The sequence below is a fragment of the Ursus maritimus genome, unplaced genomic scaffold (genome assembly GCF_017311325.1).
Source record: "Ursus maritimus isolate PB19 unplaced genomic scaffold, ASM1731132v1 scaffold_32, whole genome shotgun sequence".
NCBI lineage: Eukaryota > Metazoa > Chordata > Mammalia > Carnivora > Ursidae > Ursus > Ursus maritimus.
This window is the reverse complement of record NW_024425786.1, coordinates 24,826,650-24,840,711: the sequence shown is the minus strand read 5'-3', so window position 1 is coordinate 24,840,711 and position 14,062 is coordinate 24,826,650. Positions and strand designations below refer to the sequence as shown.

General features: G+C 53.4%; 1 protein-coding gene across 2 annotated transcripts in view; it reads right to left on the bottom strand.

Annotated features, from left to right (window-relative positions):
• Window positions 1–14,062, bottom strand: part of ZNF362 (zinc finger protein 362) — a 54,401-nt gene that overhangs the window by 17,549 nt on the left and 22,790 nt on the right. The gene's annotated exons all lie outside the window — the stretch shown is intronic.

The window sequence follows — 14,062 nt, the reverse complement described above, 5'->3', positions numbered from 1 at the left end:
GGGGGGGGGGGGGGGGGGGGGGGGGGCATTCACAGCCGCAGGGGAGCGCTTTACACTTCCCAGGGGAGAGAGGCCTGGCAATCCCGGGGAGGGGAGGTGTGCCTGGGGCCACAGCCCGTAACACTCAGAGTAAGACGTTCTCCTCCTGGCCGCATGTCAGAAGCATCTGGGGGCTTTTAAAGAGGGCTGACTGGCCCTCTGCATGTCCCCCCACCCCCACCCCAACAAATTAAATCAGAATTTCTGGAGGTACGGTCCTGGGCCTGGCATTTTCTGAGCGCTCCCCAGAGGATTCTAACTTGAGGGTTGAGAACACTGCTTGAAGGGAGGACGAACGGACTCCCCTGGCTCCAGGCTCTGGTGAGGTGGGCCCCCAGCAGCCCTGCATCAGCGTGGGAGGACAGCCCCAGCCCACCTGCGAAGGGGCTGTGGGTGGGGCTTGTCAGGAGAACCCCGCTCCTCCGGACCTGGCACCCACCCTCAGCCCCTGCGGTCCCTCTTTCCCACCCCAGCTGCTGGGCTCCTAGGGCAGCCCTTGATGCGAGCCTCTGGCTCAAGCCCACGTGGACCCCCTCCCGCCAAGACCCCCACCTGTATGTCTTGCCCTCCTTGGCAGTCTCGCCTGAGGCCAGGATGGGGTAGGGGACTACGAGGACAGGCGGCCCCCCTGGGTTCTCCGCCTTGATCTTTTTGCGGCCGCGCTCGGACTTGGGGGGGCCAAGCAGGCCGTGGCCCTGGATTGTCTTGATGGAGTCCAGGAGGGGGGGGCTGGTGATCCCTGAGATGAGGGTGGGGGACGAGGCGATGAGGCGGCTCTGGCTGGTGGTGGTGGGTGTGGACGGGGTGCTGGTACCTGTGAGTGGGGAGAGCCTGAGGATGTGTGTCCTACAAGGCAGGTCTTCAGCCCCCCAGCGAAAGGCCCCCCCGCCCACATGTTACCACACGCTGAGGCTGACTAACCTCACTCAGAACAACTACCACATTCCATGTTTATTCGGTGGTTACTTGTTTAATATCTGTCTCTAGCCGTAGAATCCAGCCTCCCGGGGCAAAGAATGTATCTGCGGATTAAATCCTAATGGCCAAGCGCCTGGCACAGGGTTCAGTAAACACCAGTGAATAAATAACGGTGTTAGCGGGCGTCTGTTAGGCACTGACTGTGCCAGTCAGCAGCCCTGCGAGGGTAAGAACTGTTAAGCGCGCCCGTTTACAGATAAGAGATTGAGGCTCAGAGATCTGTGGCCAGGTTTACCGCAGGGCTCTGTTAACCAGGATATTCCACTCACTGAACACATACACCCAAGTGACTTTGCCAGGCCCCCTCTTGTGGGTGCTGAAAGGCTCTGCTTGGGGAAATTCCCACCCAGGACAGGGGGATGGATGAGATGACCTTTCCCCCTACTGTTCCGAGGCCTTTCCGAGGTGAGCCAGCTCTGGGCCGAGTCACTGTGCTCCTTGTGGCCAAGATGGGGTTGCAGCTTCCCCAGTGCAGAGGCCGGCTCTGCCTCCTGGCTCTGGAAAGGGGGCGGGGGCACTGCCTTGAGTGTTCGAGGGCCTGGGAGAAACCCGCGCCTGGGAAAGCCAGGCTAAAGGCCGCCGGGAGGCTGGGAGCTTGGCCCAGGGCAGCCAAGACAGAACTGGGAATCCGAAGCGCCTGGCTTGGGCCACTCGTCGTGATCTTGCTGGAGTCACTTCCCTCTGGGCCTCAGTCTCCTTGTCTGGAGAGTGGGGAGACTCAATACAGGCATCTGATGAGGCTGAGGCCAGGCTGAGAGCCCGGGGAGGAAAAGCTCCGCAGGGCCCCAGGCACTCACACCGAGGTGTAGGCCCGCCGCACATGCTGCAGCAGTAGGCCTTGGCGTGCTTGATGGCGTGGGCCGACAGGTGGATGGATCTGCAGGGAGCGGGTGCGAGTAGAGCCGGTAGCGGATTAGGACACTTGTAGGGCTTGTCCTTGCTTGTCTGTGCGGCTGGTGAGACTGTGGGGAGCACAGCAGGGGTCAGGAGAGCCTGGTGAAAGATGTCCCCAGCCCCACCCCTCTAGCCGTCCCTCTCGCAGGGCGGGCAAGCCTGCACCAGGGCAGGCAAGAGGCAGGCAGGAGGCACTCACCTGGAGGTTGGAGAGCTGAGTGAAAAGCGCTACCCAGCACAGGATGTGTGGGCACTTGTACGGGTCTGTCGCCTGTGTGGATTCTGCAATGGCAGCTCAGTGAGGCAGAGTCCCTGACACCCCTGGCCAGCTCCAGCCCCCAAGGCCTTGGATGGCCTGCACCATACTATCCGGCTCCCAAGCCTCCCGGCCCGCTCCCCACACTCCCCCAGAGCACTAGGCGGAGCTGCTGCTTCTCCTTCCTTCTCTGTCTCCCAGTCTGACCAGTCCGATGACCAAGAGCCTTCCTGCTCACTCACGGTCCCTGCTGAACCCACGCCCCAGAGCACCCACCAGACACACGGCCAACCCTCCAGCTGAACAGCAGCAGCTTGCTCTGGCTGCACTCTGCCCCCTTTCTTCTTCAAAACCCACCTGCAGACCACCGTTGAAAAAAGAACACGAATCCACACGTTTGCAAGGAGACTCCACCTGTCCACCCTGCCTCTTTCCCTCAGAACCAAGCTTCTCTCCTGACTGCCCCCAGTTTCTGTCTCCTGCCCTGTCCCCACATCAGGAACATGTCTGTGATGGCGACCTGAAGTCACCCCAGCCACTGAGAGGAATGCAGGACAGGGAGGCCCTGCAGGTTCAGCCTCTGTCCCCTCCACTTCCTGGGTTCTCATCCTGGCTCCAACACCTACCAGCTCGTGACCTTGGGGAAAAAAATTCCTGAGCCTCAGTTTGCTCATCTGCAAAATGGGCATAAAAATACCCTCCCTTCACTTTGTGCAGATTACGTTCGACCACATGCATGCTAAGGGGCTTCAGCCAAGATGTTGGCACAAAGTCGGCGCTCAGGGAAACTATTTATTCCACGGGGCACCGTGTGCAGAGCACCACACTCGGTACTTGGAATGAACAAAACAGACAAAAACCACTGCCTCTGGGAACAGGAAGCAACAAACATGAAACTAATAAGAATAAGTAAAATCCACGCTTAGAATGTAATATAGTGCTATGAGGAGAAGAGAAAGATAAATTAAGGCGGAGGGAGCAGGAATGCCCCAGGGTGTGTGTGTGTGTGTGTGTGTGTGTGTGTTGAGGATTTTAAACAGGGTGAGGTCAGGGCGCCTCCCGGGAGGATGACTCAGAGTGGCGACTTCAGGGCAGATGGCTGTGTTTCCTGTTCAGTCCGTGGTGCTGCTCGAGTGGCTTAGTCACTGACAGACCAGGTGAGGAGGCGTAGGGTGGGCCCAGAGCGAGTTGTCCCACACACACCGGGAGCCCTGTCTCCACCTGAGCCCTCCCGCCATCAGCCTGCACTTGTCTCCGTCACCGATTTTCTGCAGATGCTCTCTGGCAAACAGGTGCACAGCGGAAGCTGGCTGGCGAACCTTGCTGGCCTCCTTTGCCACCGAACATCAGGTGGACGGAGAAACCCGGCCCTGGCAGCTCGGTGCAGGTTTCTTCCCTAATGCCCCAGGTCACCTGGCTGACTGGGCTGTTCTGTCTGTCACACACTGGTCAAATCCACTGGAGTCCCTGTCGCAGCAGGCCCGTGCCGGACGGCTGGAATAAAATCTCCCTGCCATCGCTAAGTCATTGGCTGCCTGCTACGAACACAGATGGAGTCAGATTCCTTAGGGTGTCGTTCAGCGCCCTTCATGTGCTCTGGCTTCCCCCTCCCCGCTCCTCTGCACCCTCCATCCTGGTCGGAGATTCATTTCTCATCAGGAACCTTGTCTGACTGATGATTCTGCCACGCCCACCTGTGCCCATGCACCCTCGGCAGGGAGGCCAGCCTCCTGTTTACGGACCGGGGACCCGAGGCAGCACAGGGCCGGGCTCAGAGTGCAAGCCAATGGGCCCACCCACAGGCTGCACCGAGACTTGCCAAGTGGAGCTGGGCTGGCCTGGTGTTGAGAACCCATATTCTACCTGCGTTCGGGGTGTCACATGTTTGGGGACACCATCCCAGCTACGCATCCTGTCTCTACAGAGAGGACCTTAACGCCCATCTGGACTGACTCCACCTGATGCCACAACCCTCCATTTCATCCCATCCTCATTCCCCTCCAGGGCTGGGGAATTCATTCAGCTAGGATCCTAGGGATTGGCAGGGAGATAAGGGACCCCAGGACATGCATTGTTTTGTTTTTAGCTCCCCCAATACCCACTCAGAGTCACTCACCGCCCACTGGGCCTCTCCCCTGACCTCAGCCTCCATCCCGCTGGCTTCCTCTGGTTCCACTAGATCCAAGCTCTCTCCACCCAGGCCATCCCTCTTCCAGGCAGCTAACACCTGGCAAAACCCACACTCCTGTTCTCCAGCATAAAGCCCTTGATTGGGCAGCCTTTCCTGACCCCCAGACCCGGCCTGGCCCCTGCAGTCCACCTTCCACCCCAAGATAGCGAGGATTTTTGTCCCCATCTGGTCACTGTTTCCTGGGCTGACTCCCGAAGCAGTGCTCCTGGTCTCCTTCACCCGCATCACCCCAGGGCCTGGCGCGGGCTCAGCCTTAAAGAGTAGGCCAGGCACAATAGAGAGTCATGCTGAATGAAGGAAAGAGAGTTCTCTCTCTGTGAGGTCAGTCACTGTCAACAGTAGTATAGTCAAGATAACCAACGCCATCCACACTGCACAAGTATCTGTTGACTGACTGACCGAGCACCACTCAGACTTTGGTCCTTCCTCAGGGACCAGCCAAGCACTCTTGAATGGAACGCACCCTCCGGCCTCGTCCAGTCAAGTGTCATGGCTGCCTGGCCTCCCCTGGACTCCCAGCCTCAGCCTCTCCCCTCCCCTGGCCTCTGTCACAGCAGTAGTGCGGGATTTGACCTGTCATGGCCCTGCCCTGTGCTGCACCATGGTCCAGTCACTTTTTCAGGACAGAGTCCAAACCCTGTGCCCAGGCATTCAAGGCCTTGGTTTCCTAAAGCCCCACCACCACCACCCTGCTCTCCCCAGCATCCTTCCACACTCCCTAGAGCGCACATGCAGACACAGCCCCCAGGAAGCCTCCCGGAAGTCTTTGCTCATGCTGCTGTCCGTCTCTAGGGAGGGCTACGGACCCTTCAACGCCGACCCAGATGGCCCTCCCCACCTCCCCTATGTCTTCTAATCTTTCATGGAAGTTTCCACACCCCTGCCTCCCAGGTCACAGTGGGAGGCTCCTCTGGAGCCACAGCACTGCCTCCTGACCGATCGGCCTTTGTGTGCCCCCAGCACTGGGCTGGCTCGAGAAGGACTTCCCTGGGGAGAGATCCAGACAGGTAGATGGGGAGCCCAGGCTACAGCATGCTCTCCTGGAAAACAGCCCCCAAAAGCTCTTCAATCCTGAACTGCACGTCAGGACCAAGCCCTCAATTCCACATCAGAGTCCTATCTTTTGCAGAACATCTTCTCCAGTAGGGAGCACCCAGCCCTGGCTCCCACAAGTGCGTAAAGGGGAGCTCACGGCGGGTCCCAGGCAGCACCGGGAGCGCCGAGGCTGAAATCGGGGCCCCTGGACTGCCAGCCCCACCCTGGGGTCCCAGGACTCGCCCTGCAGTGTCAGGGCTCCCCCGCAGCCGAGCTTCTCCGCAGCCCTGACAGCCACAGCCCCTTCCTCTCTCCGAGGCGCAGGCTCCTGGGGGGTCTGGGCTCGAACCTCATTTCCACCTCCTCTTAGCTGAGTGACCTTGGACAAGTGACTCCTGCCTCCCTGAGCCCAGTTTCCAGCCAAAGCTAGGGATAATAATAAGGATTGGAAGGACTGTAGGGATTCAGTGACTTATTCAAAGGTGGTTTTCTAAAATATTTTCATAGTGATAGTTTTTAATACACTACGGTTCTATTTAAGATAAACAATTTGTGAAAATCGACAAAGAATTTATTCAATGTTACAGAGATCATTGAAGATCAACCGTTAGTTCAAGATATTTGTTCTTTTAATTTCGCAGGTAATAAAGGGGCACCCTATAGTGACTGACCTCGGGCGCTGTGCTATGAGTCACACGAGGGCAGGATCGAGGGCAGTTCAGGACAGTTAGCCTTCCCTGAGATGACCCCGTCCCAGGGCATTTTCAGACTCACTGTCTCTTTTTAGAAACACAAGAGATCACCGGTGTGGGGCCTACTCGGCGCCAGCCTGGTATGGAGCCACCCTCCGCAGGAGCCAAGCGCCCTAGGGCCTTTGACAAGGACGGGTGGTGGTTAGGAAGTTTGTACCGCGACTGCCATCAGACTTGAGAACCAAAGGACACCTGCCCGGCGCCGGCATCGGTCCCTACGTACGAACGTCACAGAGCCGAGAGAAGAAAAACAAGCGAGAAACAGTTTGCGACCTGAATAAACATACAGCAAACCCAGCCACACGAGGCCTTGTCCTCTGCCCTAACCCGCTCGCGACACCGAGACCGTGACACTGCAGGTCTGGGCTAACTGCTGTCCTATGTGCGACACGTGCTGGGTTGCACTTGACCTCAGCCTCACTACCGGGAGTTCTGCTGACTCCTTTTTGAAATACACGTGGTATTTATGAGTCACCGAGCCCAACCCTGAACTCCGGACCTCTAGGACACTTAGCTCATCCCTGCTTTTCTTTACTTGCTGTGTCCTTTCACGGAAGGAGGTCCCCCAGAATGCTCACAGCTCCTCTGAACACCATTACCCCCAAAATGCTCCCAGGCCCATCTTTCTCAACAACCAGAGTAATCTTGCTCAACCTGTTTCTATGTTTCTAAGTCCATCTCTGTTACGTGACCAGGGCTGGCTCAGCCCTGGGCGTGACCTTCTTTTATTCGTCGTTTCCTGGCGATCACCCTGGGATGATGGATTTGATTAGATGCCCGCACAGTGGTTCTCTAGGGAGGAGCAAAAACGCAGGGAGGGTCTCCGTGGAGCAGGAGGAAACCAAGGAACCTCGAATCTGGTTGCTTCTTTACGTTTTGGCTTTTTTGTTTGCTTGTCTCTACGCAGTTCTGAAGGACTTGTGGGCATGTGGGACACCTTACCTCTTTGTCACTGGGTTAGGACGCATTGCTTTAATTATAGATGTGCCACTGTCTACTGACTCATAATTTGTCTCTAATGTTAATAGGACCTCTTACGTTGCTTGTTTGGTTTCCCACCATTTATGCACTCAAAGCACTCAAGAGAAAAAAAATCGTGTCCTCAGGAATGAGAACAATCCCTGGATCAAACATCAGCAAAATACCCTCCTTCATGGGCCTGTTAATTTTGTGTTGCTGTTTTTGGTCATGGTCTTGATTATTATTTTAAAACAAAAGTTTACTTCTGAAAAAACTAGGATTCTTTTTCTTAAGATTTTATTTATTCATGGGCGCCTGGGTGGCACAGTGGTTAAGCGTCTGCCTTGGCTCAAGGGAGGGCGTGATCCTGGCGTTGTGGGATCGAGCCCAATCAGGCTCCTCGGCTGGGAGCCTGCTTCTTCTCTCCCACTCCCCCTGCTTGTGTGTTCCCTCTCTCGCTGGCTGTCCTCTATCTCTGTCGAATAAATAAATAAAATATTAAAAAAAAAGATTTTTTTATTCATGAGAGAGAGAGCACAAGCAGGGGAGGGCTAGAAGGGAGAAGCAGGCTCTCTGCGGAAGTAAAGGGAAGCCCAAGGCAGGACTCGATTCGGACCCTGGGATCATGACCTGAGCTGAAAGGCAGGCGGCTAACCGAATGAGCCACCTAGGAGCCCCAAAACTAGGATTCTTCATACTTATCACTACCTGCTACTGTGTTTATTTTCTACTAGACCGATGCTCAGACCTTGCCTAGGCTGTCCACTTTGTGCCCTATAGCCTTCTCAAATCCAGGCCCCACATCAGAATAATAAAGTTTTCAAAGTATCTTTTAATGCGTCTCGGACTTTCTAGATGGTCACCAGGCAACACCAAAGATTTCCAGCTTTGTATAGAGGGGTGCTCGAATGATGGAATCTTTGTATTTTCTATATTTCTAATTAGCAAACACTAGAGTGAGAGCTGTCCTACGAAGATCAAGTGTAGACGCTGGCAGATCCAAAGAAGAGACACTCAGGAGCGCCTGGGTAGCTCACTCAGTTGTCCGTTGAGTGTCCAACTGCTTGATTTTGAGACACAGGTCATGATCTTGGTCAAGGCTGTGAGACTGAGCCCGTGCAAGGCTCCATGCTGGGCGTGGAGTCTGTTTGGGAGGTTCTCTCTCTTCCTCTCCCTCTGCCCCCTTCCCACCCTCCTTCTCTTAAAAAAAAAAAAAAAAGAGAGGAGACACTCAGTCAATCTCCCCTGTATTATTAATTGTATGTTTTAGGTGTACATATATATATATAGAAAATGTATTACATATTTATCTTATATATAATATTTAATTTATACAAATACATAGCATATCATATAAATTATATATGCTATATAATATAAAATATATATACATATATACATATATATACATATGTATATACACATATATACATATATATATATTTGTGCAGTTTTTCTTTTAAAGATTTGTCAGAGAGAGAGAGCACCAAGCAGGGAGCAGCAGGTAGAGGGAGAAGCAGACTCCGGCTGAGCAAGGATCCCGTGGGACTCGATCCCAGGACCCTGGGATCATGACCTGAGCCGAGAGGCAGCGCTTCTCCGACTGAGCCACCCAGGTGTCCCAACTGGTGCACTTTTTTAAATGGAGACAAAAAAACAGTAATTTATTTTCATGTACAATAAAAATCAAAAGAAATGTTCTTTAAAAGTTTTTTCTACATTTACTACACTTATCAATGAGTGACAGTCCTAACACATGCTTTATGAGATAAAGAGCCGAAGATGGGTCAATGCCCTTGCTGCCTAAAATATGTTCTTAATCTGAAAAATTGATCATGCATTCTACCTTAACAGAAGACTCCATTCTCTTCCATTCTGACATTGTTGATTGTTACAATCAATGCTTATTGTTACAATAAATGGACCGGTCATTCAGGCTCATCAACAGTTCCCGTTCCACCTGCCTAAAGGCCTCTGCTTGAGGTCAGAGTGGGTCTTCCGGCGGCATCAAGAGACTGTGGCCTCGCCAGAGTGTGCAGCACGCACGCTGGCGCTCTCTAGGCTCCCGGAACGAATGAAGGGGCGCAGCCTTCATGACAACATCACCTTGACAGACACTGCCTGAGGCCGAGGCAGGATCGAGAAAGTCCGCCGTCCAGAAGCAGACAACTTGGCAAAGCAGACTAACTATCCACGATCAGCATAACAGGTGTTATGACCTCAAAACCAACGAAGTGACTTAAGTGGGGTTCATTTCTATTCCTAAAGGGCATATGAGAAGACCCTTTTCTTCTTTGATCTATACCTCAATCCTCAATTTAGGAGGCTATATTTGAACCGGGAATCAGATATTCCTTAAATGGTACCTTTCCAACTAACCCTTCAGAATTCTGAGGGAAATGTTCATAGCATTGTCCACAATAGCTAAATTGTGGAAGGAGGAGCCGAGAATGCCCTTCAACAGATGACTGGATTAAGAAGTTGTGGTCCATGTATACAATAGAATATTACTCAGCTATCAGAAGAAACGAATTCTCAACATTTGCAGCAACATGGACCACTGGAGGAGATAATGCTAAGTGAAATAAGTCAAGCAGAGAAAGACAACTATCAAATAATTTCTCTCATCTATGGAACATAAGAATTAGGATGATCGGTAGGGGAAGAAAGGGATAAAGAAAGGGGGTAATCAGAAGGGGAATGAAGCATGAGAGACTATGGACTATGAGAAACAAACTGAGGGCGTCAGAGGGGAGGGTGGGGGAATGGGATGAGCCGGTGATGGGTAGTAAGGAGGTGCCGTATTGCATGGTGCACTGGGTTTTATAAACGCTAATGAATCCTCGACTTTACATCAGAAACCGGGGATGTACTGTATGGTAGCTAACATAATATAATAAAAAATCATTTAAAAAAAAAGGTATTAATGGAGTATATCATGCTATTTTATAAGGAATGTCTGATGAATCAAACTTTTAAGAATGCAATAGGCCAGCAGAGTGGGGAATAGAGAGAAGGGCAGCGCTAGGCCTTTGGATGAATAAAACATAAGCTATATGAAATCATACTTAAGTACTGTGCAGAGTGGATATACAGTAATTCTGATTTTTCTTACTTTAATATATGTGCATTGTAGAGTGATAAAAAATAAAAATTAATACAAAAGAAAACAAAAAAGAATTCTGGGGAGGAAGGAAACTATAAAGATTTAACACAGATATAAACTTATGAATTATCAAGGAAATTTTAAAATAATATCTCTATTGGGGCTCCTGGGTGGCTCAGTCGGTTGAATCCGACTCTTGATTTCGGCTCAGGTCATGATCTCAGGGCTGTGGGATCGGACCCACGTCGGCTTCGGCGTCAGCCGGAGTCTGCTTGTCTGCTTGAGGATTCTCTCTCTCTCCTCGCCCCTCCCTGCCCCGCCTCCCCCCCACTCTCTCTCTCTCTAAAATAAATAAATACATCTTTAAAAATAATAAAATAATAGTTTTATTGAAAACAACCTGTGACTGGCCCCACCTATAAAACTGCTCAGAACAATTGCCGACAGATATTCACTGTGCCTTCCCGGGATCATGTTCTTTTCATGGCGTTCGTTTGGTAAATAGGGTCAGTAGAAATCTGTCCTCCTTCCCAACAGGTTTAATTGGGTAAATCAAATTTGTAACCATGACCATGCCAGAAATGTCACATTTAAAGACAAATATCGGGCGCCTGGGTGGCCGCGTTAAGCGTCTGCCTTCGGCTCAGGGCGTGATCCGGCGTTATGGGATCGAGCCCCACATCAGGCTCCTCTGCTAGGAGCCTGCTTCTTCCTCTCCCACTCCCCCAGCTGTGTTTCCCTCTCTGTGTGTATCTATCTCTGTCGAATAAATAAATAAAATCTTTAAAAAAATAAAGACAAATGTCATTTAATTAGGCATGACAAGCCTGAGAGTGTAACACACGGACCGTCCCTTCCCATGTGGGCATGTGGCCTCCCTGGGAACCTGCACTGAATCCGGCTCGTGGAAGCCCAGCCTTTAAGGTGACAGAAAAAGTTACTCCTGCCGGGGCCGAAACACTAACAACCAGGGGGTTCTGCAAAAGGAAGGGACCCTTACCATGACCGGCTGGAGAGGCACCGTCCGACAAGGCTGACCTGCATGGTTCGAGTTTTCTGATCTTAGATAATATCCTAAGAAATGTTTTCACACATAGAGATTAAGATGATGACCCAGGGGTTCTGCAAAGTCTCCTGACAGAGGTCAGGTCACAAGCCCCAGCAGCATCGCTCTGATCCTAACAACCAAACAACCAGCAAGACTTCAGTTATTAATCACCACCTCAGGCCCGTGTCCAGAAAAACTGGCCAAACTTAAAAAAAAAAAAAAAAATCAAAGTAGTGACATGCATCAGAAAACTGCTGGAACAAACTGGCTGTGGTCCAGCCTCACGCCTCGGGAGGCACAGGAGAGCGAGAGGACAGAGGCCTTGTCCTGCAGGCACTCTGCCACTGCTGTCTCACTGTCCGGCGTGACGCATGATGCCTCCGAGGCTGAGAACTAGACAAACAAGGCATTCTGCGCCTCCGATAAAGCCTACAAGACGATGGACATACCGGAGAAAACCACAACAGTAGTAACAATCAAGAAAAAACCTAAAAGCAAAAACTAAGGGTCTCTCTGTCGCATCAGTCCCCAGAGAGAGAAAACTTGATCGCTTCCTGCACGTTACAAGCTTCACGCCGGAAACCACGTTACCTGACTTTCACAAAGCTGGCACTGGCCAGCTCACGGCGACACTCTCAGGCACGACGACCTCGGCTGGGGGCGGGCGGGGGCTGGCTCCCCCTCTGAGGGGATAAACTGCAATCTGGGTAACCTTCGGTTTGTTTCTTTAAATACCTATGGTATTTTTATTTGGCCAGTGGCGAGTCAGCCCTCTGATGTCTGCACTCCCCTGTAAAAACCTGTCTTTCCTTAAAGCACTGATACTCCCGAATCTCTCTTCGCACATCCACTAGACCGTATGCCTCTGAGGGCAGGGATTTTTGTCTGTTTTGTTCATGGCTGTGTTCCCAGCACCTAGAATCGTGCCTATCTTAGAGCAGAGGCTCTGTAATATTTGTTAAATGGATGAATCGTATGCCCTATAAAGAGAGTTCTACTTCGCCACAGATGCCCAGATGCCTATATTACGTGCCACACGATGGGGATCTGGGATGGAGGGGACCAAGCCCTTGCCTTCCAGAGCCCCCAGTATCTTCGTGGGTGGACAAGGAGAGGCGGCACAGACAAGACAGCCTGCCACTGCTCTGGCTGAGGATGCAAGGGGCCTGTTGGGGTCCCAGGAGGACTTCCCTGGAGCTGAATGGAGAGATGGCCAGGAGGGCCAGAGACACAGCATAAAGAGGGCGGAGGCTGTTCGGTAAGAACACGGCAGATGAGAAGGGTGGGAAGGGTGACACAGTAGTGACAGCAGAGGCCAGTGAGGTCTATAAGGTCATATCTAAAGGCCTCAAATGCCAAGGAAAGGAGTTTGGTCTTGACCGTCAGGCAGCGGGCCCCTGGAGAAGGTCGTTTGCCCTCCCTACCAGGTCCACGCACCGGCGCAGGTGCCGAGCTGAGACCGGCTGCGGGGCAGCACCAGCAGGCCACTCACCTGGTGTGCTGCTGGAGGTGGGAGAGCTGTCGGAAGGACTTATCACAGTAGGAGCAGTGGTAGGGCTTGGCGCCCAGGTGGATACGCAGGTGCTGGGCCAGGTAGGAGGCGTTGGCGAAGGACTTGGAGCAGTGCGGGCACTTGTGGGGCTTGGCCTCGGTGTGTGACTTGGAGTGAATCTGCATCTCAGACTTGGTGAAAAAGGTCGCGGGCACACCTTACACCTGTGAGGCAAGAGGCACATTCGCACCTGGGAAGACCCCGGCCCTCCGCCCGGAGAGCGCGGAGAGACCTCCATAACACACCGACCTCACACCGACACACAGCTTTCTCGTGAGGGCCGGAGCACAGGCCCCTGGGAAAGCCAGGCGGGCTCCCAGCCTGGACACCCTCCAATCTGGAGAGAGGCAAAGGCTCTTCCACGGGGGGCGGGGGCATTCACAGCCGCAGGGCGCTTTACACTTCCCAGGGGAGAGAGGCCTGGCAATCCCGGGAGAGGAGGTGTGCCTGGGGCCACAGCCCGTAACACTCAGAAGTAAGACGTTCTCCTCCTGGCCGCTGCAGAAGCATCTGGGGGCTTTTAAAGAGGGCTGACTGGCCCTCTGCATGTCCCCACCCCCACCACAAATTAAATCAAATTTCTGGAGAGTCGGTCCTGGGCCTGGCATTTTCTGAGCGCTCCCCAGAGGATTCTAACTTGAGGGTTGAGAACACTGCTTGAAGGGAGGAAGACGGACTCCCTGGCTCCAGGCTCTGGTGAGGTGGGCCCCAGCAGCCCTGCATCAGCGTGGGAGGACAGCCCCAGCCCACCTGCGAAGGGGCTGTGGGTGGGAGCGTCAGGAAGAACCCCGCTCCTCCGGACCTGGCACCCACCCTCAGCCCCTCGGTCCCTCTTTCCCACCCCAGCTGCTGGGCTCCTAGGGCAGCCCTTGATGCGAGCCTCTGGCTCAAGCCCACGTGGACCCCTCCCGCCAAGACCCCACCGTATGTCTTGCCCTCCTTGGCAGTCTGCCTGAGGCCAGGATGGGGTAGGGGACTACGAGGACAGGCGGCCCCCCTGGGTTCTCCGCCTTGATCTTTTTGCGGCGTGGACTTGGGGGCCAAGCAGGCCGGGCCCTGGATTGTCTTGATGGAGTCAGGAGGGCTGGTGATCCCTGAGATGAGGGTGAGACGAGGCGATGAGGCGTGCTCTGGCTGGTGGTGGTGGTGGGTGAGACGGGGTGCTGGTACCCGTGCCGCGTTTGACTTCCGGGACGTGCTCACAGCCGGGGTCCGAGGAGAGCCCCAGACCTGTGGAAGACACGGGGGAGC